We start from the raw sequence: 24,425 nt of genomic DNA on the forward strand, positions 1-24,425 counted from the left end.
ATGACTTAGCAGGAGTCAAGACAGCTTTAAGCATATTAACTGAAAACAGGTGTTGACTGGATAAATCACCCAGGAGGGGAGACCCCGAAGCAGATATCAAACCCAGTGACCTTCATCCGCATAGCAGATAGCACACACTTCCAAAACACATGTCAACTGAGGATTTGTTTTGTTTGGAATAAATAAAACTCTGTGAATGAGTTGGTATATGAGAACTTAACCATCTCCCTGTTAATCCAATTTAGATGGCCCTAGAGATTTATTTGTAAATGTTCTGATAAATCAGGTCAACATTTGAAAGGAGGTGAGAAAATGAAGAATTCCTTCACAGAGTCAACTGGCTAGAGCGGACTCCATGGGATCCTACGTGAATGGATGGATGATCTAAATCAAATAGACTGTCATAGTATTGTGTGGAAGTAACTGAGTCGATCAAGGTATGTATCAATAACAGTTGGAGCTTTATTGTTTCCTTTTTCGACAAACAGAAAAAACATATCCAGAATGCTGTTAAAAAATAAACTATCGACAAAGGTAAATAAAAGAAATCAAAGAAAGAGGAATCCTCCCTTGTGCCCCTCAGACGCTGTATCGCCAGGACATCATGATGTTCCTCCAGCTCAATGGACTGATTTTCAGGTGGTCTTCGGCGACCACACTCAGCACTTGGACAGCTGTGCACCCATTTCAGCACTCTGTTTCTCACGCTCTGCTACGGACATCCTACGTCCTCCCGGTTCACCAACCCTGCTTGTAGTTTAAGGTCTGTGCAGCCAGTTTACAGCTGCCTCCCTGTCACCGAGACATTAAGGAAGTAGATTTCCTTAAACATTACAGCATGCAAGGAGGGTACACAAAAAGCTTACCACCAGCCAAGTGTAAGCCAAGGCAATGGTGGACTAGCTGCAAAATGACACAGAACTTTCCAGCAACTTTTTGCTTTGGAGTTTTGGAACCACCAACCTCAGGCAGGTAGCAATTATACCTGCTTTTGCAACAAAGGATTGGGATTTAGGTCCTGAAATGAGAAAGTCCGGCAGTCTATCATGTGCTGTTTCTTTCATCTCAACCCACCGACAGGGAACAAAACTTACCTGAAGCTGAAAATACCAATAGTAAAATGCAATATTGGAACCCTTTATTAATCATTCTTAAATAGTAATTACACTATGTAATATACATACACAATGATATTTTAACATTCATACTTTACCATATGGAAATGTATCAGTAGAGTACTGATATTTAGTTTGTTTTAAAGCTACACTTTAGAATGCAGGTTAGAAATTCTCTCTCTATTGTCGTGAGAATGTGACATAGCACGCACATATCACACACATTTCTCACGCTATAGGAAATGCACAGCCAAAACATGGTAAGACTTAAAGGGGTGGTTAAATCACTTTCTCGTGCTAAAATGCTGTGCAAATTGACCAAACTGTTGGTTTTTTTTTGCATGGAAACACATCAGAAAGCAGTACCTTATGTTCACGAGACTTCAGCAGTGAAGGTCCCATTTGTGCCGTAACCTCTCGCAGCTTTCTACTATAACTAAACTAGTGCCAACACCACCATATAGCTAAAAATAGAGACGTGAAGAAGTGTGTCATGTGCCTCATTTATAATGTGACTTTGCTGGTTAAATGTTTTCATTTATAGCATGTTGTTTTCACAGATCTCCCCACAACATTTCCTGATTATTTTTTGCAGCACTAGAATATAAATTAGGCAAATAACCCTCTTGTATTGTCTGCATGTTCTTTTGCAAACTAACTGGTTTACACTTTCTCTTCTCATAACAATATGATATGAGAAGCTGGAAATGTATCTGGAATATTACTGTTTGGGATTACTAGTGTTTTTCTTTTTTTTTTTTTAAGGGCAGTCAGTTCATGAGAATAGCATTCAAATTACTGTCAATTATGAACTTTTACCCATCAGTACATCAACAGTGTTAAATTATTTTCTTATTTCTTTACTGTTTGAAATTATTTTTAAATTAAAAAAAATATATATTATATGAATGCATGGAAATGCAGATACATTTACAAAAAATATATACATCTGTGTTATGGTGCTTTAACTTGAATGCAGGAGATTTCTTTAGTTCTTGTTACCTAAACATAGTTCAACTAGGCTAGATCAGGCACTTTTTTATGTAAGAGCCAGCGCCATCTAATGATCTGCCACTGTAAAACAAGATTTCTTTAGTTTTATTGGCAAAACACTAGATGGAGCTGGTGCTTATTAATATAACGATCCTTTGGCTGATCTAACCTACCGTGCATATGTCTATGGCAGGCAATTAGAACTGAAGAGCAGTTCTTGAACTCAAGGGAACTTAACACATCAAAAATGAAAACACTACATTTAAATAATTGCAATAAGAACCATTGCAATAGAATGATTGCAAACATCAAAATGCAAGTGGACAATAAACACGTTTTTATTTGAATCAACTACTCTTTAATATAACAATCAAAACAAGCTTTTTTATAATTAATCCCGGACGAAATCAAAACTTTGACAACCCGCTAATCGCACTTAATAAAATCGTATTTAATAGTGTTTTCTTTTTTTTTGTAAGTATCTTATTACTCATAAAAAGAAAACTCTATTAAATACAGTTTTGTTAAGTGCGATTAGCGGGTTTCAAAGTTTTGATTTGGTCCCAGCCTTAGTCTGTAACCTTTTGTTTTGTTTTGTTTTTCCTTCTCTTCTCGACAATGCCGTGAGGCAAGAGGACATTCAATATAATGAAAAAGCACAAGATTACAGTTACAAAGTTCATTATCCCACTTTAAATCGTTTGCTAAGACAGACACTTTAAACTTGCCATGAGCTGATAACTTCTTCAAGCTTGACGTTAATGCATCAAGATTAAAATAGCTAGCGGAATCACTTCATTTCATCAGTGGTTGCTAGTGGCGGGTTATTAAGAAGCTAGGACTTTCAAATTAAATGTATAATACTCTCATAGTCTAAAAGGAGCTATTTTTCTTTAGTATATACAGTATTCCTTAATATTTGAATAGCTACATTATGTGTGTGCAAACATATTTTAATGGATATACAATTATAATTTCTAACAAAATACTTGCAGACAGGATCTGCATCAGATGGTATGTTTGATAAGGTGCCATTTACTTGTTTGTATCTTAAGAACATAAGAACATAAGAACATAAGAAAGTTTACAAACGAGAGGAGGCCATTCGGCCCATCTTGCTCGTTTGGTTGTTAGTAGCTTATTGGTCCCAAAATCTCATCAAGCAGCTTCTTGAAGGATCCCAGGGTGTCAGCTTCAACAACATTACTGGGGAGTTGATTCCAGACCCTCACAATTCTCTGTGTAAAAAAGTGTCTCCTATTTTCTGTTCTGAATGCCCCTTTTTCTAAACTCCATTTGTGACCCCTGGTCCTTGTTTCTTTTTTCAGGCTGAAAAAGTCCCTTGGGTCGACACTGTCAATACCTTTTAGAATTTTGAATGCTTGAATTAGGTCGCCACGTAGTCTTCTTTGTTCAAGACTGAACAGATTCAATTCTTTTAGCCTGTCTGCATATGACATGCCTTTAAAGCCCGGAATAATTCTGGTCGCTCTTCTTTGCACTCTTTCTAGAGCAGCAATATCTTTTTTATAGCGAGGTGACCAGAACTGAACACAATATTCAAGATGAGGTCTTACTAGTGCATTGTACAGTTTTAACATTACTTCCCTTGATTTAAATTCAACACTTTTCACAATGTATCTGAGCATCTTGTTAGCCTTTTTTATAGCTTCCCCACATTGTCTAGATGAAGACATTTCTGAGTCAACAAAAACTCCTAGGTCTTTTTCATAGATTCCTTCTCCAATTTCAATATCTCCCATATGATATTTATAATGTACATTTTTATTTCCTGCGTGCAGTACCTTACACTTTTCTCTATTAAATGTCATTTGCCATGTGTCTGCCCAGTTCTGAATCTTGTCTAGATCATTTTGAATGACCTTTGCTGCTGCAACAGTGTTTGCCACTCCTCCTACTTTTGTGTCGTCTGCAAATTTCTCTATTACCAAATATATTTGCAATCAATATATGGGTTTAATATGCCAGCACTAAATACATACATCGTTTAAATATTACATTAGGGCCAAACCGGTAATTTTACATACCTTTAAAGATATAAAATATACACATTTATAGACATTTACACAAAGTTTTGCATTAGTATTTAGATCTGCTAGATTTCATTGAATCGATGCTGTTGCATATTTACTACTAAAATGACAAACATCACTGCATCTGCCTATAATTTAGTGTTAACAAATGATCAGGTCTACAAGAGCAGCTTCATGACATGCAGAGGGTTATTTCTGATGATAAAACAACAACTCATATTTGGTCCTTTTTTAATTATCACTTAACTGAGCAAAGCATAATATAATTATATATGTAGGTTGCGGACAGTGCAGTCAAATCAGGTTATTGCTGGATATTAATATGCACTGTTTAAACGTGTTTGAGAAAGTTAAGAGTTAATGTTTTGTTTCTCTTCCCCTCAGTCTATTGGTCAAAATTAGAAGAATGCAGCTTTGTGAAGCTGAGTTGTAAAAATTGCTTTACGTAATCATGAACTGAGATCCCTGCAAACAGGCAAAGATGAAACCAACCAAAGCTTAGATTGACTTAATTGTTGAAAAATCGATAAGTATTCAACATATCAAATATAAAACATTTTATGACTCGAGCAATTAACTGTACCTAATGCTGTCCAGTTAGTGGATAAATTGTTCTAGGAATAGAATATAATTTCCTGTTTTGGAGTGTGCAAGAAATGTATTTTGCTTGTTGAAATGTGTAATTCAAAGGAGTTGCCTAATAAATGCAGAGAATTTTGATCATTGCCCCATTTCAGAGTTAATTTGAATATAGAATCAATTGATAACAATAATAACAATTGATAACATGTCAGTTTGGTAGATCATGGCTAAACTAAATTAACAGAGAAAAAATAATTTGATAAATTAGTTATTGGAATGTTGGATTCCATTCCGAATAAGAAGTTAAGTTAGTTCTTGTTCATTTTTATATGAAATATGATTGATTACAACGAGAAACGAGTATCGAAAATACTAACGGAAAGTAGACACGTGTGATCAGCCATAATTAATGTTTGTATATTAACCATATATGCTAATAATTTTGTGGCCATTGTAATCGTTTGATCATAGAAATCAATGAACTGTATACTATTCACGAAGATCTCTAACCAATCACCTTTCCTTTCTGTAACATTAGATTAGTAGTGCACCCTTTTTATTCTTCAATAAAATCTTGTTTTATATTTCTGACACGTTGTGAGACTGTCAATTATTGTCAAGGGAATTCAGGTTCTACATGATGTGGAACTCATAAGGTATATATATCATTTCTTACATTTTGGTGTCCTGGGTGGGCAACTAGGGGCTTATTAATTTTTAAATAAATTGTATACCTAACACACTACATGTATAGACAAAATAAAAGCAGATTTATACTAAAAATATTAGAGTATAGATGCATTCCTTTTACATATTTTTTTTTTTTCCAAAATCTTACAGTAACCGCAAAAATGACCACAAGGTGGCAGAAATAATCTATATCTGTACATTCTTGCAACATGTTCGTATTTTTTACACAAACACGCAAGTTTTACTTGGTATTCATTTTTCACTGTTAAGAATGATATTCATTGAAAGAAGTAATCATACAGAACTTATTTTCATTAAAATGAAAATGTTATCATACTGTATAAGTAATATATGTAAATAATAGAACTCAACTTTCAAACATGTCTCTTAAAGAATCGAAAATCCATTAATTTTGATAGCTGCATTTGATTATTTAATAGTTATTTAATAAAGAAATATATATGTGTGCAAAGTATGCAAATTAAGTAGTGTTGTCTTTAATTCTGCTTGCAGTCCTAGATTCTTCTTTTGACATCTTTCATTCTTAAATAGTTTTCGACAGGGTCCTAACCACTTATTACTATTTTTTTTCTCTCCAAACAGCCTAAACTCGTTATTAGTGTCTAATACAAGCCATGTAACCACCTAGTTTCAGTGTACTCAAGATCAGCATTGTTGCATTCTGTTTGTCTTCACTGCATCTTCACAATTTTCTGTTACAAAGGGTTATAAAAGATTAGCTTGCAACATTGCGCAGAGCATGCATGAACTAACTTGTATAAAGATCCATTCAAATTTGTGAAGAAGATATTCACCAGTGAGAAAAATGGCACACTAAAATCAGCTAAGTTTGAGCTGGAGAGATATTTGGAGGAAACACATACAGATTCAAAAAGGCAGGAGCCTATGTCAATTCCTTCAGATATCCTACCTATCAATCCACCCGAATACTAAATGGAGGACTGTGCACCTAAGTGGAAAGAAATAGAGCAAATTGTGAAAAAAGCAAGGACATCATCATCTCCAGGGCCTAATGGAGTTCCATACAAAGTGTACAAGAGTACATCAGGAGTTCTACGAATCCTGTGCAAATTGATGAAAGTGGCTTGGGAAAAACAGGTTGTACCAAGAGCATGGCGCTGAGCAGGTGGAGTCTTTACACCAAAAGAAAAAGATTCTACAAGAATCAGTCAGTTTCATCCTATTTCCCTATTAAACGCAGAAGGCAAGATTTTCTTCAGCATTATTGCTCAGAGATTGTAAACCTACCTATTAAAGAACTGCTTCATTGACACTTCAGTACAAAAAGCAGGCATTCCAGGTTTCCCAGGATGCTTAGAACACATCAGCGTAATCTGGCAACAAATTCAATCAGCTAAAAAGGAGAGGAATGAGCTCCATGTGACATTCCTGGATTTGGCTAATGCATATGGTTCAGTGCCACATTAACTTCTTTGGGCAGCATTTGATTTTTTCAGCGTACCGATGACAATAACAAATTTAGTGAAAGCCTCCTTTGGAGATATGCAATTTAGTTTTTCAATTTCAGAATTCAACACTACGTGGCAATGCCTAGAAGTTGGAATAATGGCAGGATATACCATTTCTCCACTGTCTTTTACCATGGCAATGGAAGTAATTATTAGGGCATCAAAATGGATAGTGGGAGGAGAGCGCTTGGTTTCTGAAATGCGACTACCACCAATTCGAGCATACATGGATAACATGACAACAATGACTACAACAGTAGCCTGTACTAATCAGTTATTGGGCAATTTAACCAATAACATTGATTGGGCACGAATGCAATTCAAGCCCACTAAATTAAGGAGCATCTCTATAATTAAAGGTAAAGTAGTAGATAAAAGGTTCTACATTAATGGTGAGGCAATACCAACAGTGTCCGAGAAGCCAGTGAAAAGTCTAGGGAGATGGTATGACAGAGATCTAAAGGACACTGTTCATGTGGGAGAAGTTAGAAACCAAGCAGTGGAAGGGTTGAAGAGCATAGACACCAGCTCTTTACCGGGCAAACTGAAACTCTGGTGCTTTCAGTTTGGTCTACTGCCAAGACTGCTGTGGCCACTGATGTGTACGAGGTTTCCTTGACAACAGTTGAGAAGCTGGACGCTTTAATCAGTTCATATGTCAGGAAATGGTTGGGAGTTCCACGCTGCCTCAGCTGCTTCAGCAGAGTGGGACTTTATGGTAAAAGAATACTGCAGCTACCAGTCTCTGCTCTAATCAAGGAGTTTAAGTGCGCCAAAGTCCGACTAGAAATGACATTAGTAGATTCACGTTACAAATGCGTATTCACATTGAAAAATGGAAGAAAATGAGTGGCAAAGAAAGTTGTGGAAGATGCTAAGGCTGCCCTTCGAATCGGAGATATTATGGGGCAAGTTCAGCATGGAAGAGGAGGTCTTGGTCTCAGTTCAGCTCCTCCTACATAACACAAGGCAACCCCAGCTCAACGGAGGAAACTGGTAGTCAATGAGGTGCAGAAGCAGGAGAGGATCAGGTGTGTAAAGGCTGTTTCCCAGGCCATGCAGGGAGAATGGATGAGGTGGGAGAGTGTGGAACAACGCAAGATCGGCTGACAAGACCTATGGACAATGGAACAGAGCAGGGTCAGTTTCCTCATCAGATCAACATATGATGTTCTCCCATCACCACAGAACCTAAACCTCTGGGTGGTTGGGGATCCCTCATGTCCTTTGTGTTCATCACCTGCAACATTAAGGGACATTTTGACAGGATGTAAGGTGGGTCTTAGCCAAGGATGGTTTACTTGAGGTGCTGCGATGTTTGGCCTTAGCATTGGAAGACAAGCTTAACCTGACCAATAAGTTGCCACCAGTTCCATCAAAGCATTACACACAAAAGAAAATATTCCTCCGTCCAGGAGAGCAACCACCAAGAAAAGGTGTTAAAACCAAGCCTCGCCCAGGACAACTGGAAGCTGCTAGAGAATGGAAGATGCTGGCAGATGTTGGTCAACGGCTTATTTTTCCACCTGAGAGTGCCACTAATAACCTTCGACCAGACATTGTCTTCTGGTCTGGATCAGCATGCCTTGTTCATCTGGTAGAGTTAACCATGCCATGGGAAGATGCTGTGGATGAGGCGTATGAGAGGAAGAAACTTCGGTATGCTCAACTAGCTGCTGAAGCAGAACAGCGAGAATGGAGAGTCCGAGTTTACCCAGTGGAGGTGGGTTGTCGAGGATTTGTGGCACACTCTACAACCCGGTTTCTCAGAGATGTCGGGTTCAGTGGTCAAGAGTTGCGTCGCACAGTGAAGAACTTATCTGAAGCAGCAGAAAGGAGCAGCAACTGGTTGTGGTTGAGATGGAAAGATTCTGGATGAGGATCTCAAGCACAATAGAAAGAAAGAAACACTGATGTACAGGTAAGTAAGCTGGGCTGAGCTGAGTGGGGGATGGGGGGGGGTAATGCTGGGACAGAATCACTGTTGAGCCCTCTTGAGGTGTCGTGGGCTAGTCAACGGAACACCAAGGATGGAAGGTGCCCTTTTGAAGACCCCAGAAATGTACCTTAGTTAGCTCAATCCAGACGGTTGTCATGCTGATGCGCTGGGGAGACCACACTTTGGTTAATCCCTGGAGCCAGCATCGCAGCCGTTGTGTGAGCTGATGCGCTGGGGAGGCGAAATAAGCTGATCCCTGGAACCAGCATTACACTTCAGCCATCAGCACCAGGCAGTAGGATATCTACATCAACAGATGGAAAGCAACGCAAATGGATGGAGATGCAGATGGATCACATTAGTTTACTGTAAAGCTACGTCTTAGTTGGTGCTTATCTTGGCGAGAGCTGAGTTCAAATCAGCATGAAGTTTTAACATCTATTCTCGTGTAATGGAAATCATGAAGTTTTTATACTTTCACTTCACAAAACCACTGTGCAATTTGTGGAATATTGGATAGGTAGTTTGGGAGATCACATGGGTATTTTGTCTCGTCACACTTCTGCATGGCTTTCATACATCTTAAGATTGTTTTAAAGTAAGGATAAATAGATATATTTTAGTACTACTGAATATGTTAACATATGATTGAGTGTTTAACCTTTTGGATATACACATAACTCCCAACACCACATGATAGAACAGAAAACAGGATTACTGAATATACTGTATACAGTCCAGGGAATGGAACAGTAAATACGAAAGTGATTCCTGAATCCATCTTGCAGAAATACCTGCCCACCTGCTATAACTCTTGGGAAGAAAACTTAAACAAGCTGTGAAGACCCACTTTGTTTTATGTTACATGATTATAGTTTACTCAAGCTTCTCTGATGAAAACTGGCCAGTCTAATAAAAAACATTCGGAATGATTTTGTATGTTTTCTACTCCATAATTTATAAGAACAATCCTACAACTACAGTACAACAAAGTGTCGTGTGCGGTGGAGAAAATTGGGTTAAAATGAAAATTGAGTTATATAACTTTTCTTTTCATTCTTCTGACTATCAATTCACTGAGAAATGTTTTTGCGGAGGATTCAAGGATCTAATGAACCTGCAAGCTATTGCAATGAAAATGTACCTGAACTGAAAAGAAGAATGTTAATCAGATATTGAATGGACGATGACAGGTACATTTTAGGGTTAAAAAAAGGAAACAATTTATTTGCACACTTTTTACCCGATTTTACTTTGCACTGAATTTAATTGAAATTCAAGGTTCTACCATGTTTATGGATGTTTGAAATGATGTTTCTAAACCATGTTTGTTATTTTTAAATTTGGGAATTGAATTTCAAAATGACTTGGTGCTGCAAATGGCATGTAGCCACACACCGATCACGAAGGCCTTCTGTCATTTAAAATAACTGAGTGTGACAGGAACTTCTCACAAATCCTGTTACAAATGTGCTAGTATATGCTGAAAAAGCTGCAGTGATTGAGTCACAGAAATGGTACTCCTGCATAGTGCCATATTTACACAGTGAAAAGAAATTGTGTTGAAAACCACCTGATTGGAACACAATTTACCATTAAAAATAATCATCAACAAGTATTTGTTGATTTACACACAAGCTTGATGTGTAACAGTAAAAGATTACTAAATCTCAATGTTTGTGGTAGTCTAAAAACACATTTCTCACTGGAAAAATAACTTGGCAACCCAGCAGCCGCAGTGTTTGCATCTCATCAACAGAGAAAGACACTGCCACTGCTTTGTTGTTTAGATTTTAAAACACAAACACACACATATATATATATATATATATATATATATATATATATATATATATATATATATATATATTTTTTGAAAATGATCAAGACAACATACAAATTTATCAACCAGCTACCACTAACCAATTTTCCCTCTTCACTATCTCCCACATAAATGAGGGCATTATAAAAAGCACTGTGGAAAAATTGAGATTTGTTTTAGAAATTGCACCATGTAGCTTTTTTTAACATTAAGAATACTCAGGCAGTTAAAATTAAGATGCACCGATATAAAGCAGCAACATTAACTCCTTCACAATCATATGTCATTCTATAAGTAAATCGGCATTACAAGTAAGCTCACAGAAAGGGTGCTAAAATGTCTCTTTTGGGATGGAATGTTTAAAATGGATAGTTGCGTTCCCAAGGTAACATTTTTTTACTGAGGTACAATATCGGGTGCTCTACTCCAGCTAATTTTTGGGACAAGACTGCACCCAAACCTACATCCGATGCGTCGGTGTGGAGGATGAATCTCTTGGTGAAATCCTGTGTGATAAGAGTGGGAGCCTTGCAAAGTGTACGCTTAATAGCATCAAATTCCCCCTGACACTCAGCTGACCATTTAATTAAATTTGGAGCACTCTTTTTGGTGAGGTCGACTAACGGGTTAACCACTGTGGCGTACTCGGGGATGAAGCGGCGGTAATAACCGGCTAAGCCCAATAGTGACCTCACCTGAGTCTTGGTTTTGGGGATCGCTGCATCAACCAAAGCCTGTATTTTGGTGACTACAGGTCTCACCCTTCCATTCCCCATTAAAAATCCCAAATTTTGAGTCTCTGTTTTGGCAAACTCACATTTCCTCAAGTTAGCTGTCAGCTGGGCTGCCCTTAGAGACTGAAGAACGGCTGTCACCCTAGCCAAATGCTCTCGCCAGGTGGAGCTGTAAATCACCAAGTCATCAATATACGCTGCTGCATATTCATGATGTGGGCGTAAAACCTGGTCCATCAGTCTCTGAAAGACAGCGGTTGCACCGTGTAGCCCAAATGGCATGGTTTTAAAGTGGAACAGCCCTTCTGGTGTTGAAAATGCGGTTTTCTCTCTGGAACTGCGGGTTAAAGGGATTTGCCAGTATCCCTTCGTCAGGTCCAGAGTGGAAATAAACCTCGCTTTTCCCAGTCTGTCTAAAAGTTTGTCAACCCGAGGCATGAAATATGCATCAAATTTAGCAATAGCGTTCACCTTTCTGAAATCCACGCAGAAGCAGTTGGTGCCGTCTTTCTTAGCCACTATGACGATCGGACTGTACCACTCGCTCCTGGAAGGTTCAATCACCCCGAGCTCAACCATATCCAATACCTCTGCCACTTCGTCGACTTTCCGGGATCCAGTATGGTCTCTCTCGCACTGTGACACCTGGTGGAGAGATAATGTCATATTCAACTAAGTTTGTTCTGCCGGGCATGTCAGAAAAAACATTGCTGAACTCCTCAATAAGCTTACGCAGCTCTCTTTGCTGATCCGGAACCAATTGTTCCCCCATAGAAATTGCTCTTGTGCTTGGGGTCTCTGGACAGGGACTTAAATCATCCTTCATATTGCCTGGGGCTATAAATAAGACCTCCCTTGCCTGCCAGGGCTTTAACAAATTAACATGGTAAATTTCACGTTCATTCCGGCGATCGGGCTGTCTAATTTCATAATTTACTTTCCCTATAGCCTGAATCACCTCATACAGCCCCTGCCATTTAGCACACAGTATCAATTCTGATGAGGAAAGTAGCAGCATTACCTTGTCCCCTGGTCGAAAGGTTCGAATCCGTGCATTTTTGTTGTAATGCTGCTGCTGTCGGTGCTGAGCGGATCTGAGGTTGTCCTGGGCCAAACTACCGACCAAATCCAGGCGATCTCTGATTAGGAGCACATACTTCACTACATTTTTAGACAAGCCTTTGTGCTCCTCCCACCCCTCTCTCAGCAGGTCGAGAATGCCGCAAGGCTGCCGGCCGTACAGGAGCTCAAAGGTGGAGAACCCCGTTGAACTCTGCGGCACTTCTCTCACCGCAAAAAGGAGGTAGGGAAGAAGCGATGCCCAATGTTTCTGCTCCTTTGTTACAAATCGCCTCAGCATCAACTTTAAGGTCTGATTAAAGCGTTCAACCAAACCGTCCAATTGTGGATGATAAACGGACGTCCTAATGGGACGTATTTTCAATATTTTGTACACCTGCTGTAATGTATTGGACAAAAAATTGGTTCCGTGATCAGTCAAAATCTCCTTGGGGATCCCTACTCTAGCCATAATCTGCGCTAACTCGGTAGCTATTGCAGCTGCACTAGTGGACCTCAATGGAACTGCCTCCGGGTATCGCGTTGCATAATCCACCACTACTAATATATGCGTATACCCGGAGTCAGAAGGTAGCAAAGGGCCCATTATGTCCATTGCAATGCGCTCAAAAGGAGTGGAAATAATGGGCAGTGGGACCAAAGGGGCGGGGCGCACTCGACCCGGTGCTACTCGTTGGCAGTCTGGGCATGTGGCTACATATTTCGACACATCAGTATGAAGACCAAGCCAATAGAATCAAGCCAATATCTGTTCCCTCGTCTTCTCGGCTCCGAGGTGCCCCGCAAAAGGGATATCATGCGCCAGCCTCATGACCTCGGTCCGACAAGACGGGGGAACCAACAATTGTGTTACAGGCTGTCCTGTGCCCGCGGCTAGGTTTACCCTATACAGTAATCACTCCTTGGTACTGAAATGTGGATATACTAGCGCCCCAGCGCCATCAACATCCTTACCTTCAATGGACCGGATATGCCCCCAAGTGTGCACTAGTGATGGGTCGTTATGTTGGCCCCACACTATGTCCGCACTTGAGTACCACAGGTCTGGTACATTGAGAGGGGCTGGAATAGCCTCTGCCCTATGGCCCAGTAACCTCGCTCTCCAGGTCACACTGCGTTCCGACTCCCTTTGACTGGCATTTGTTACCATTGCAGCACTTTCCCACCAGACCCCAGCCTTGTCTCAAAGATGCTCCCTCCCATTTCTCTGTCCGTCTCTCCTTATTTGTTTTTCTAGGACGGAAAAGAGGGGAAAACATTTCAGGATGAAAAGGGAACACATCACCAATTCGTTCCCTTTTTTTTCTGCCACGTTTACTTGTGTGGCTGAGACTGCCATTATTTGCATCAATTGTTTGAAGTTTGGCCAGTCTCGGCCCAGAATAACTGGGTGTTGCAACCTTTCCGCCACCCCGACTACGAGGTGACGTTTTATCGGTCCTACCGATAAATATACTTTTAGTGTGGGGTATGTCGCCGTGTCTCCATGGATACAGGAGATGGCCACCTGACCTTGTGGCCGCAACGACACACCGTCCAAGAGAGCTGTCCTAATCAAGGTTTGCTCACACTCTGTGTCCACTAACGCGTGGGTTTTCACATTTCCCAAAACAACGTCAATCAGACAGGGCCCCTCCCGACCTTTTTCCCCGTGCTTACCAGTTCCAGATGCCCAATTGCATGCAGCCACGTCACACTCCATGGCAGTGGGGCCTGACCTGGTCCGGTGTCCTGGCTGGTTGCATCTGAAACAGAGAGGGGGGACAGAGGGCGCATAGGTTACATATCTGTCCCGCTGCTGGTAGGGCAACGGGGCAGGGGCAACACCTCTACTCCAGCTGGGGGCCAACCTCGGTCTCCATGGGGGGGAGGCAAGGGGGCCCAACGGGGTCGGCGGTCTGGGAGGTCTGGGTGCTGGGAATGAGGGTGGTGGTGGTGTTGGAGGAGAGGGAGGGAGAGGTTGGTGACTGTGAAGGACAGGGACTGAGAAGATCCCGACCCGGGCCGACGTTAGGGAGTCCTCAAAGTTTTCGGCCAGTTCGACTGCCTCCTCCAGGGTGTCGGGGTTGTGGCGCCGTATCCAAGTCTGGGTTTCGGCACTGACCACATGGCAGAATTGTTCTACCACAATGGCTTCCCCCATCTGCTGCACAGTCTTTTTGTCGGGGGTCAGCCAATGGACCATGTGGTCGCACAACCACCCTGGGGCGGGTCTCCGGGGCTCTCCGGAATTCCTGGAACCGCGTCCGATGAGTCTCCGCTGTAATGTTGAGGTGGCGGAGGATAGCCTGCTTGAATAGGTCATAATCGGTGGCGTACTGGTCGCTCAGGGCTTGGTAAGCTGCCTGAGCCTTCCCAATCAGGCAGGGTCCCACCTGGCTCGTCCAGAACTCCTGCGGCCATCCCGCCGTGGTGGCCAGTCGCTCAAACGCCACCAAGAATGCCTCCGGGTCATCCTCCGCCGTCATTTTCATCGCTCGAGCCTTTGGGGGTGACATTGTTGATTTTATGGTAGGGGTTGTTACTGCCGCCATGGCCAGTCCTACCCGTTCAATGAGTGCCGTGTAGCGCTCCTCCCTCCTTCTCTCCTCTGTTTCGCGTCTGCTCTCCAGCACCTGCAGCAGCTCTGCCAGTGCGTTGCAATTCATGATCCCAGATCTGACACCATGTGTGGCAAAGTGGTTGGTGTAGCAGTGATGCAATGCAGGAGTGACAGGCAGACAACGGTAATTTAGTGAATAAGTGTTTATTGTGCCGTTTCCAGGTCTGGCGACCATCAAATAATAAATCCCCGGCAGTACACAACAATGTATAAAGCGCGGGGAGCGTGAATAACACAACACAGTCCTGAACAGAAAACAAAGGCACGGTCACCAGTCCTGGGTGAATCCAAACGTGCAGGTGCTCTGTGCAGTGGTGCTCCGGATAGTGCTTTCGTGGCGACAGCTCCGGAGGTGTGCTTTAACTGTCTAGTGGTGCGATAAAGACAGACAATTACAGACAGACAAAAATAACACACAACACGTAACAAACACCTGTTTCTCGTATTTTCTGAGAGCTCCTCTCTCAGTCCTTCTCTCCTAGCGTTAATCCAAACGAAGGAAAAGATCAGCGTTACCCTGGCCCCTATATGTAATCCCGCATGATATCTAGGTAAACGGTTGCAGCTGCTTTATTGCTTGCAGCTGCCTCTTGTTTACCTTTCAAATCAATACGGTCTTACAACAGAGTCTCGCTTCCATCCAGGCTGACCCACTTCCCTGTCCTGGAAACAAACTGTCAGGCCAGCCCTTCCAGATACTTCTCCTCCCGTTCTTTAGTGCCCTCACAGGTCGGGAGGAAGATTTATCACCAGAACTCATATTTCTGTCACAAGGTTCTATTTTAAACCTTATATATATAATGAGAAATAAGCAGTTGTATTATGTTTTAATGGTATATTTTGAACAACCATTTGTTTTGACCAAAAGTAATAGATTACCTCCTCCTCCAACAACACTAACCTCAAGTCTACGAATTCAATCTTTACCGTTGGTGCTACAACTATTGCTGTCTACTGAGCAAATTGACTTGTCACCATAAAAAAAAGCATTCCATTTACACCTAGTCTGATCAAATCAGTCTGCTATTATAGGCATTGCATAAGAACCAGAAATACATTGTTAGATTTAGAATCACACATGGATGTTAGGAAGGCCAAAAGAGATCTAGAAAGAAATATTGTACCGTAAACTACACTGTATTTAAGTATTAAGCTTGCATTGCAACCCTGTAACACCTTTAAGTTGAATTGAATAAAGGATGCCAAATAAATTATTATAATAATAATAATAATAATAATAATAATAATAATAATAATAATAATAATAATAATAATAATAATAATAATAAATATTGTCTGGGATTCTCAATATAATCCTATGCAATTCTTTCAGTATTATAAAAGTAAAAGAACTGTGAAAGAGGGTGGTAAGGTTTTAAGGGATGAATATGATAGTTAGGTCTATGAGGACTATAATATATCTGATGTATTAAACACATAATTGTTTATGTTTTCACCAGAGAGGATGCAAATGATATGCCGCAAGTGCCACCAGTTTGTGCACTTACAGATTTCAGCATCAGTGAAGCAGACCAGGCATTAAATAAACTACAGGAGATTAAAAATAGCAAATCACCAGACCCAGGTGAGATTTATCCAAGGGTGCTTAAGGAAACAAGGGTAGAATATTCTACAGAAAGGTGAGATTTCTGGACGACTGGAGACTTGCAAATGTGGTGACATTTTTAAAGAGGGGTATAAGATGGACCCAGGTAATTATAGACCGATTAAAAAAAAATGATCGAAGTAATATTAAGAGTAAGATTGAGACTATTTATTAAACAAAAATATTATAGGCAGGGGTTAATTTGTAGACGAAAAGGTACTAGATTGTATAATTAAGGAACAGAGATAACATTTTTGTTTCTAGAATGTATACAATGTTTTTATATAAATTGTAATAATTATATGTACCCCTTTAAATGGTAAACAGTTATATTCTATTTGTGCTTAATGTTTGTGGTACTATATTAGCAATACACTGCTTCCTCTGCTTTCTTCAACTTTGACTATATTAATTTGTACTCTGTTCAAAGAAACATAAAGTCTGTAAGCCTTGAATTGAAGGTTTATTAAACTCTTAGACAAGGTTTGTCTAAGGTAGTGGGCTGGTTGAACTGCATGACACTCTGCCCGTAAAATAGATAGTGGTGAGGCAATCCATTCTTGGCTGACTGCAAAGATAGAGGAGATAAGAGACGGGGGGGGGGGGGGGGGGTTATTGGTTTGGGTGTAATTGTTAAGCAGACATTCTTGTCATGTACGCTGGATGCTTACCATTTATATACTGTGTACATCATTGACTCTTTGCTCAGACAACATCTCTGATGCCAGAGGAGGGCTCAGAAACAAACTTTAATGCCATTAGTGCTCAGATGACCATCTGTTGATGCCAATAAAGAAACGCACCTCTGCAGTTCAGCTTCACATCAACTGAGCCAGAGGCGCCTACCTTCATTTTAGTTTTCTGTTTTATTTTGTTCTCTGATGTTTCCACAATAAAGACTTTGTTATTTTTTACAATCTCTGTCAGACTATTTGTTTGTAAAGAAGATGAATCTTACAAGACCTATTGTACCAACCATGATTTATAGTATCTGCTTGTTGGTATCATGCTTTATTTGTAAGTGTTGGTAGCTGCATGCCAACCTTGAATGCAATTTTAGTTTTTTTATGCATAGATGTCGCATCCTGAAATATATTGTTGCAGAACACTTTTGTCATTAAATCCATGGAACAGGAAAGCGTTTTTATTGTACATGTTATGTACATAGAGTTTTTTTGTTTTTTCTCATATGATACCAAACTTGGGGATAGATGAAACCGCAGCCCAACCAACTCTAAGGGATTTGGACCTTCGCTGTAATGGACAAACCTGTGGCAAATTAATTTTAATGTTAAAAAATGTAAAGTATTGCATATTGGGCGTAAAAATCCAGGTTATACGTATAAAATGAACAGATGGAAATAGGGGATGAGGACTAAGGATCTTAGGGTTATAGTGAAGTCATCATTAAAAGTATCTTGCCAATGTGGTGAGGCAATTCAAAAGCCAAATAGAATGTTAGGCGATGTTGAAAGAAAGCATGGAATACAAGTCTAGAGAGGCTATTCTAAGATTACACATTGCCTTAGTTAGACTGCACCTAGAATACATACATAATTGCACTCGAGAAGGTACAGAGAAGGGCGGTTAGTATGACACCAGGACTAAACAACATGAGCTATGATGAAAGGTTAAAAAAATTCCATAAAAAAATTTCCAAAAAAAAACAAGGGAAAGAGGGGACTTAAAAATCATAAATGGTATAGATACAGTTAACTCAAACACTACTTCAGATTGTTACAGAGGGTAGAACAAAAGGGCATAAATGGAAGCTGAGAATGGTGTCCTAACGAATGGTCTTTTCTTTTTCCCAAACACTTCTTATATTCTTATGCCACATGTTATATTACAAATATTTTATAATCTGTCAATAGCAATTAAGGCTTGTATTTCTTTACAAGTATTGGCACCCAAGCTGTTATGAGTATTAGGTAAGAAACCTTTGTGGTATGCTTTTGTGCTATTACTGATGTGGAGACCATGCATGCTTTAACTTTTACAATGAAATATTTTAATATATTTTAACACTTTGCAATTCTATGCAGGACTACTGTATTAGGAACATGTTTAGATTTGTATTTTTCTGGTAACCTTGACAATGTATATATAGTAATTAATCTACAGGTGTTATTCAGCAGAACTGTAAAACAAAGTTCAGTGGTTAAAAAAAAAAAATGGCTGGTGACATGAAGTGTGACGACTTTATCCAGGTATAACTTATTCACATTGGAAATGAAACAAAACAATACTGTTGCAATGCCTTCACTAGGAAGTATTGAAATATGTTAAGCTTCCTTACATAGATAGTAAAATGAACAATAATGTCCAGAGCACTATTGTCAGACTGCATGAGTAATATTCAAAACCAGATAAGATACAACAGCTTAATGTCAATAAAACTGACAAAATAATGTAACCCTTCTCACAGTAGTACATGGTTACTGCTTCCATGGATACAGATCTGTAGTTAACTGTTACCGTTGCTAAATGGTTTACTGGAACAGTTTTTTTTTTTTAAAGGCTTAGAGGTTCTGTTGTCTGGAGGAAATGTGTTAATGGTATTGTAACAGGGAGAGATCTGTGCTGACTCTGCTGGCATGTTCACGGGCTGCAGGAAGAGGGCGGCAGTCACCCAACAACCGCCTGTGAGTAATGACAGTGACACGGGGAGGTGGGAAAGTGGGTGTGTGGACTTTCCCCCTCTCTGAATGGCTGAGAGGCGGGTCTTGGGTGATTGTTGGTCCTATAAAATAACGCTCTGTTGTTTCCTCAGGTCTGCCCACTTAGACGCGCCAAGAGTGCGGAAGCTTTGATTCAGGACCGGGAATCAGCCGGGAGAAAAATAAAGATTCACAGCGAGACAGAGAGAGAGAGCGGGGAATCCTTGGGCAGACCCCGGCGTATTGTAAAAGAGCAGGCTAGATAGCCGATAGAATAGGACGGTGATCCGGGTCGTGCGGGTAGCGGTGACCGGGAAAACGCTGCCGAGTGCAGCACCTTTTATTTGTAGTTTTATTACTGTTTTATTTTCCCTTGTTCTTTTCGCCTTCTGTTTTCATTATTATTTCTTTGAGCACCTGCGAGTGCACTTGCTGTTCGTGTACCAGCTGTGGTATTTCCGTGGTGCTGTCTATCATTGTTGATAGGCAGCCCACGGTCAACAGTGCCCTCTGCCGGAGAAAAATAAGAACTGGTCCAAAATAAAACTGGGCACCTGTGTGGTGTTTCCAAGTACACCTGTCTGTCTCCTGGTCAGTGAATTACCCACACCCTTTCCACAGGTATATAATTCATTCCATATCACCTCAATAGGCACATAGTTTTATGTCACTAACAGTGAAGGTGAAAACATGTCTATGTAATCACTACGCCACTGTGCCACCCCAAAACATAATCTAATTAATGAAAAAAATGTAGGTTGAATTAAATTAACGGTTAAGCACAATAGCTCAAAAGACCATGCAATATAATTAGAGTTAAGACTGAGAATAATGCAGGTTACTTTGTGAATTATATTTAGTTTCAGTGGCATTTAATATTGATTATATCCTTAAGTCTATCATGTTACATAATTGATCTATTTTAGCTGTTTAAAAACTGTTGATAATAGATGCTTTAGTGAAGCTAAAAAGCTATTTTCTTACACTTTTAATTGAAAATGCAGTCAATTGCCAGTAGATGCAGTATATATAAAATAGTCAGTCCATCTGTATTATGTTTCTCCAGCTTAAAGAAATAAAATCGGATACGCTGATCAGTGACTTACTTCACTGCAGAACCATTTAAAGAAAATTGCAGCTGAAGAAAGAGAATGTGACTTTTTATCAAGATAACAGGACTGTAGGAAACTGGTCAGAGCCAAGTATTGAATGCAAGATAGTGAGTACTCTACTGGTCATTACCATTTGTGGATTAGGCATTGTGGGTAATTGTCACAAAGACGGCCAAAGTGGGCGGCGTCAGAACCAGGAAAAGGAACGAAATACACAGACAGGACGGATGAATTGAAATGATGGTGGCGCTTGCTTGTGCCGGTTTATAGCAAAATAAAAGAGTTTAACAAACAGAAACAACAGGACACGGCACTGGTAGCCAAAATAAACAGACAAACAAAAACTGACTAATACTAAACAAAAATACTGTGAGTTAAATAAACAAATATCGTGCTGGTCCCACCAGCACGCAATAGCAATTGAAATTCAAACTCTCCTACTCTCTCTCCCGTTCTCCACTCACCGAACACCCAACCGCGAGTGGGTGAAAACATGCTGTTTTTATGCAGCTGTACCAAGACTCGACTGCTAATCAATCATTAAATTGGAGTCTCGGTACAACAGCACGTGAATTAATAAAGTGTAATTCCCCGTGCTCACATATTATTACTTTTTACTTGCACGTGAAGTACTGTGCAATCCTCGGGCCTAAATACAAATATACATTTTAAACACTCGTGTTACACAGACCCGTTTATATCCCGTGTCCCAATGTCTATACACCAACATTTAACACACCACACTCAAAAACATATAACAGAAAATACACACAGGGACGGGAACTTCGTCACAGTAATATTATGGTGGTCTTGGTAGTCCTTATGACCAAGAACATGAGGACTCCTACCAACTGCTACCTTGTGATCTGATGGTTCTTATTGGAGCAGGTCTACCCAACATTACAGAAAGTATCTATGGATCCTGGGTTTATTTATGCTGGACGCTTATGCATTACTTATCTCCAATATCTGGGGATCAATGCATCTTCTTGTCAATAACTGCCCTTACCATCAAGAGGTACATAGTGATATATCATCCCATTAAAGCTAATTTTCTCTGCACACTTTCAAGAGCTAAGAAGATTGTCATATCTGTTTGGACTTTCACATCCAGAACAATTATGCAAATATGACAGTAGTTGTCTGTGCCTACAAAGTGTCTCGAAACCTCTATTTGCCCATTTATTTCCTGGATTTTTCTATATTTTATGTCGTGCCCCTAATGTTAGCCACTGTTTTATACATTTGAAGAATTCTGTTCTCCCACCCTAAAAAGAATGCACAAAAGTTAAGAAATGATACCTCTCAAGAAAATTTTTAACTCAAAGGCATTGAGCTGGTGCTCCAGCAGCACAGTTACATTAAGGAGACAGATAAGATCTGTACTGTAAAAATGATATTATTCATATTCTAATATGAATATTATGAATACACAGATGTCTACTGTAATGTTAGTACAACATTATCAATCACATTCATTTTTATATTAATGACTTCATTTTAAAATTGCAATAATATAATAGGCCCTTCACAAACTTAAGACTAGCTATTTTCAAACTGTAGCCTATTGGTTAATATAAGAAAATGTGTTAATGCTTTATATTAAATCTGTAATTATTACCAGTGATTGCAAAGTAATTACTTGCTATACATTAATTACCTGTAGTGCTGGGCCAAATTCATGTTTGAATATTTTTTGAAAATTCTAATATTATTTAAATGTAATAAAATTACTACTGTATCACAGTAAAGTATTCCTATCGCCTTTTAAATAAAATCTATGACAGTTTTGTATGTACCACTTGTAACTATTTATGATAATAGAGTTCAGGGGTTAAGAAATTGTATTGTATTGTCTATGTTTAAGAATACAGTTTTGAATTAAATATGTCAAGATTTCAAAACCATTCTAGTCACAGCAGGAATCTGTTATTACAAAAAATAAATAAATAAATAAATAAATCATTTGTTTTCTCATTTTCAAGAAAAGTGAACTTGTATTTGGGATATCATATACCTGCACTAATGGCTTGAATTACAGCTTGTCTTCCCTCCTGAAATCTCCATTGTAGGATGCAGGTGAAATGATTAGCTGAGAGGGACGGGATATATGTTTTTATATATGTTACAGTGATATATGTTACAGCTGTGTTTTTACAAAGTTACAGCCAAATAATTACAAATGGTTTACAAATATAATCTATTGGCGTGTGGTTCTATAGTTCTATAGAACGACAACAGGAATCTTCCTAAAATGTACAATTTCCAAAAACAGATATTTGTGTGGCCATGAAAATGACATTACCTCATATATTATTATCCATTCTTTGAAGGACATGTTTTACCATCATCGAGAATTCCTTATGTTAGTTTAGTTTTTTAGTGGTATATTGTTGTTACTGTAACATGATAAAACAGGTTTACGTGTGACGAGTTACCCTTTGGCAGGACATTTCTAATGATGACATTTAAGCAAATGAGGTAGGCGCTAGAGAAATGGGCAAGAGGAAGTAAAATGTTATTCCTTTCCCTCCCCTCCCCTCTCTCCCTCCCCTCCCTGATTGTTTTAAAGGTCATCCATATACCTTAATCACTGCTTGTCTTGTAATTGAGGTAAGTTTTAGTCTTGGCTATTCCCATTATACCATACCTGAATCATAGTCTTTCAAGCTTTATTTCTAGTTAGGCATCTTTCTAACTATTTATTCATTTTAAATGACATATAGCTCACAAAACAATTCCAGGAAATCTTATCTGATATGTATTAATATCACTTCATAGATCTCACATTTTTCTATATGAATGAGGCACACATTATTTTAAATGTGTATTTAATTTTTAATGGGATTCTTCTATAGCATTTAGAAAGGTTAGATTTACTGTAATTGTTGTGTTAGCACCACTTTAAGATCACAAAACGTATTGAAACAGGTGAACAGTAATCATGGCTACAAGCTTGCTTGTCATAATAATCTCCAACTGTGAATGAAATGTTCTGTTCCTTCTGCTCTAGGTCACCAAGATGCTGGCAGTGGTGGTAATTCTGTTCGCTCTCTTGTGGATGCCCTACAGCACATTGGTAGTGGTCAAGTCTTTCCTTGCCCAAGCAAATTCTGTTACTTGGTTCATCCTATTCTGCAGAATCTGTATATACCTTAACAGTACGATCAACTCAGTTATTTACAACGCCATGTCTCAGAAATTTACGGTAGCCTTCAAGAAGCTCTGCAAATGTAAGCAACAGCAGTCAGAAAACCCCACCAACTACAGCATGGCTCTCAATTACAGAGTGATAAAAGACACGTCCAATGGGGAAAGCCCTGATCACTTTACCAGGGAGTTAGATGATACTGCTGTCACTGTAAAAAGTTTTCCCAGCAAGGAGCTATCTTTTGATGACACCTGCTGACCCAGTAAGGTGACATTTAAGAAAGCTTCATTTTGTGTTGGGGTTAATCGAAAGGAGAGAAAACAAAAATGAAGTGTGTATATACTTTACTATGGAAGCTCATTAGCGTCACAATGAAAAACATATTTATTTTGATATTACTGGATAATATTGCATTATTTCGCAATACTTTTTGTGTTATTACAAGATAGTTTTCATTAGCGATAAAGATGTCATACTTTAGCAGAAGTGAATTGCAGATGGACAGTGAGAAGCTGTGAAGTATCTTGAATAATGTTACTGTAACATATTTAATTACAGACCACTTTGTAGTTTTCCATATGTTTAATGAAAAACACATGTTACATAATCAGAATGATGATACAGAAGGATGATACGACTTTTGCGATATCATTTTGTAGTTTCTTTGATTACATGATGTTAAATAAGGATATAAATTATGTTTATATAGTTTTTTTTTTGTTTTTTTTTAATTGTCTCAATCCTAAAATTCTAGGTGATGCAAAACTTTTGGCCATAGCTGTATAATGATTTGAA

The 24,425-nt window shown here is 39.3% G+C and overlaps 1 pseudogene; it reads left to right on the top strand.

Moving 5' to 3' along the window:
• The first annotated feature begins 18,893 nt into the window (after nt 1-18,893).
• LOC121309170 lies at nt 18,894-23,888 on the top strand (annotated as a pseudogene).
• The last annotated feature ends 537 nt before the right edge of the window (nt 23,889-24,425 follow it).

The sequence above is a fragment of the Polyodon spathula genome, chromosome 3, assembly GCF_017654505.1.
Source record: "Polyodon spathula isolate WHYD16114869_AA chromosome 3, ASM1765450v1, whole genome shotgun sequence".
NCBI lineage: Eukaryota > Metazoa > Chordata > Actinopteri > Acipenseriformes > Polyodontidae > Polyodon > Polyodon spathula.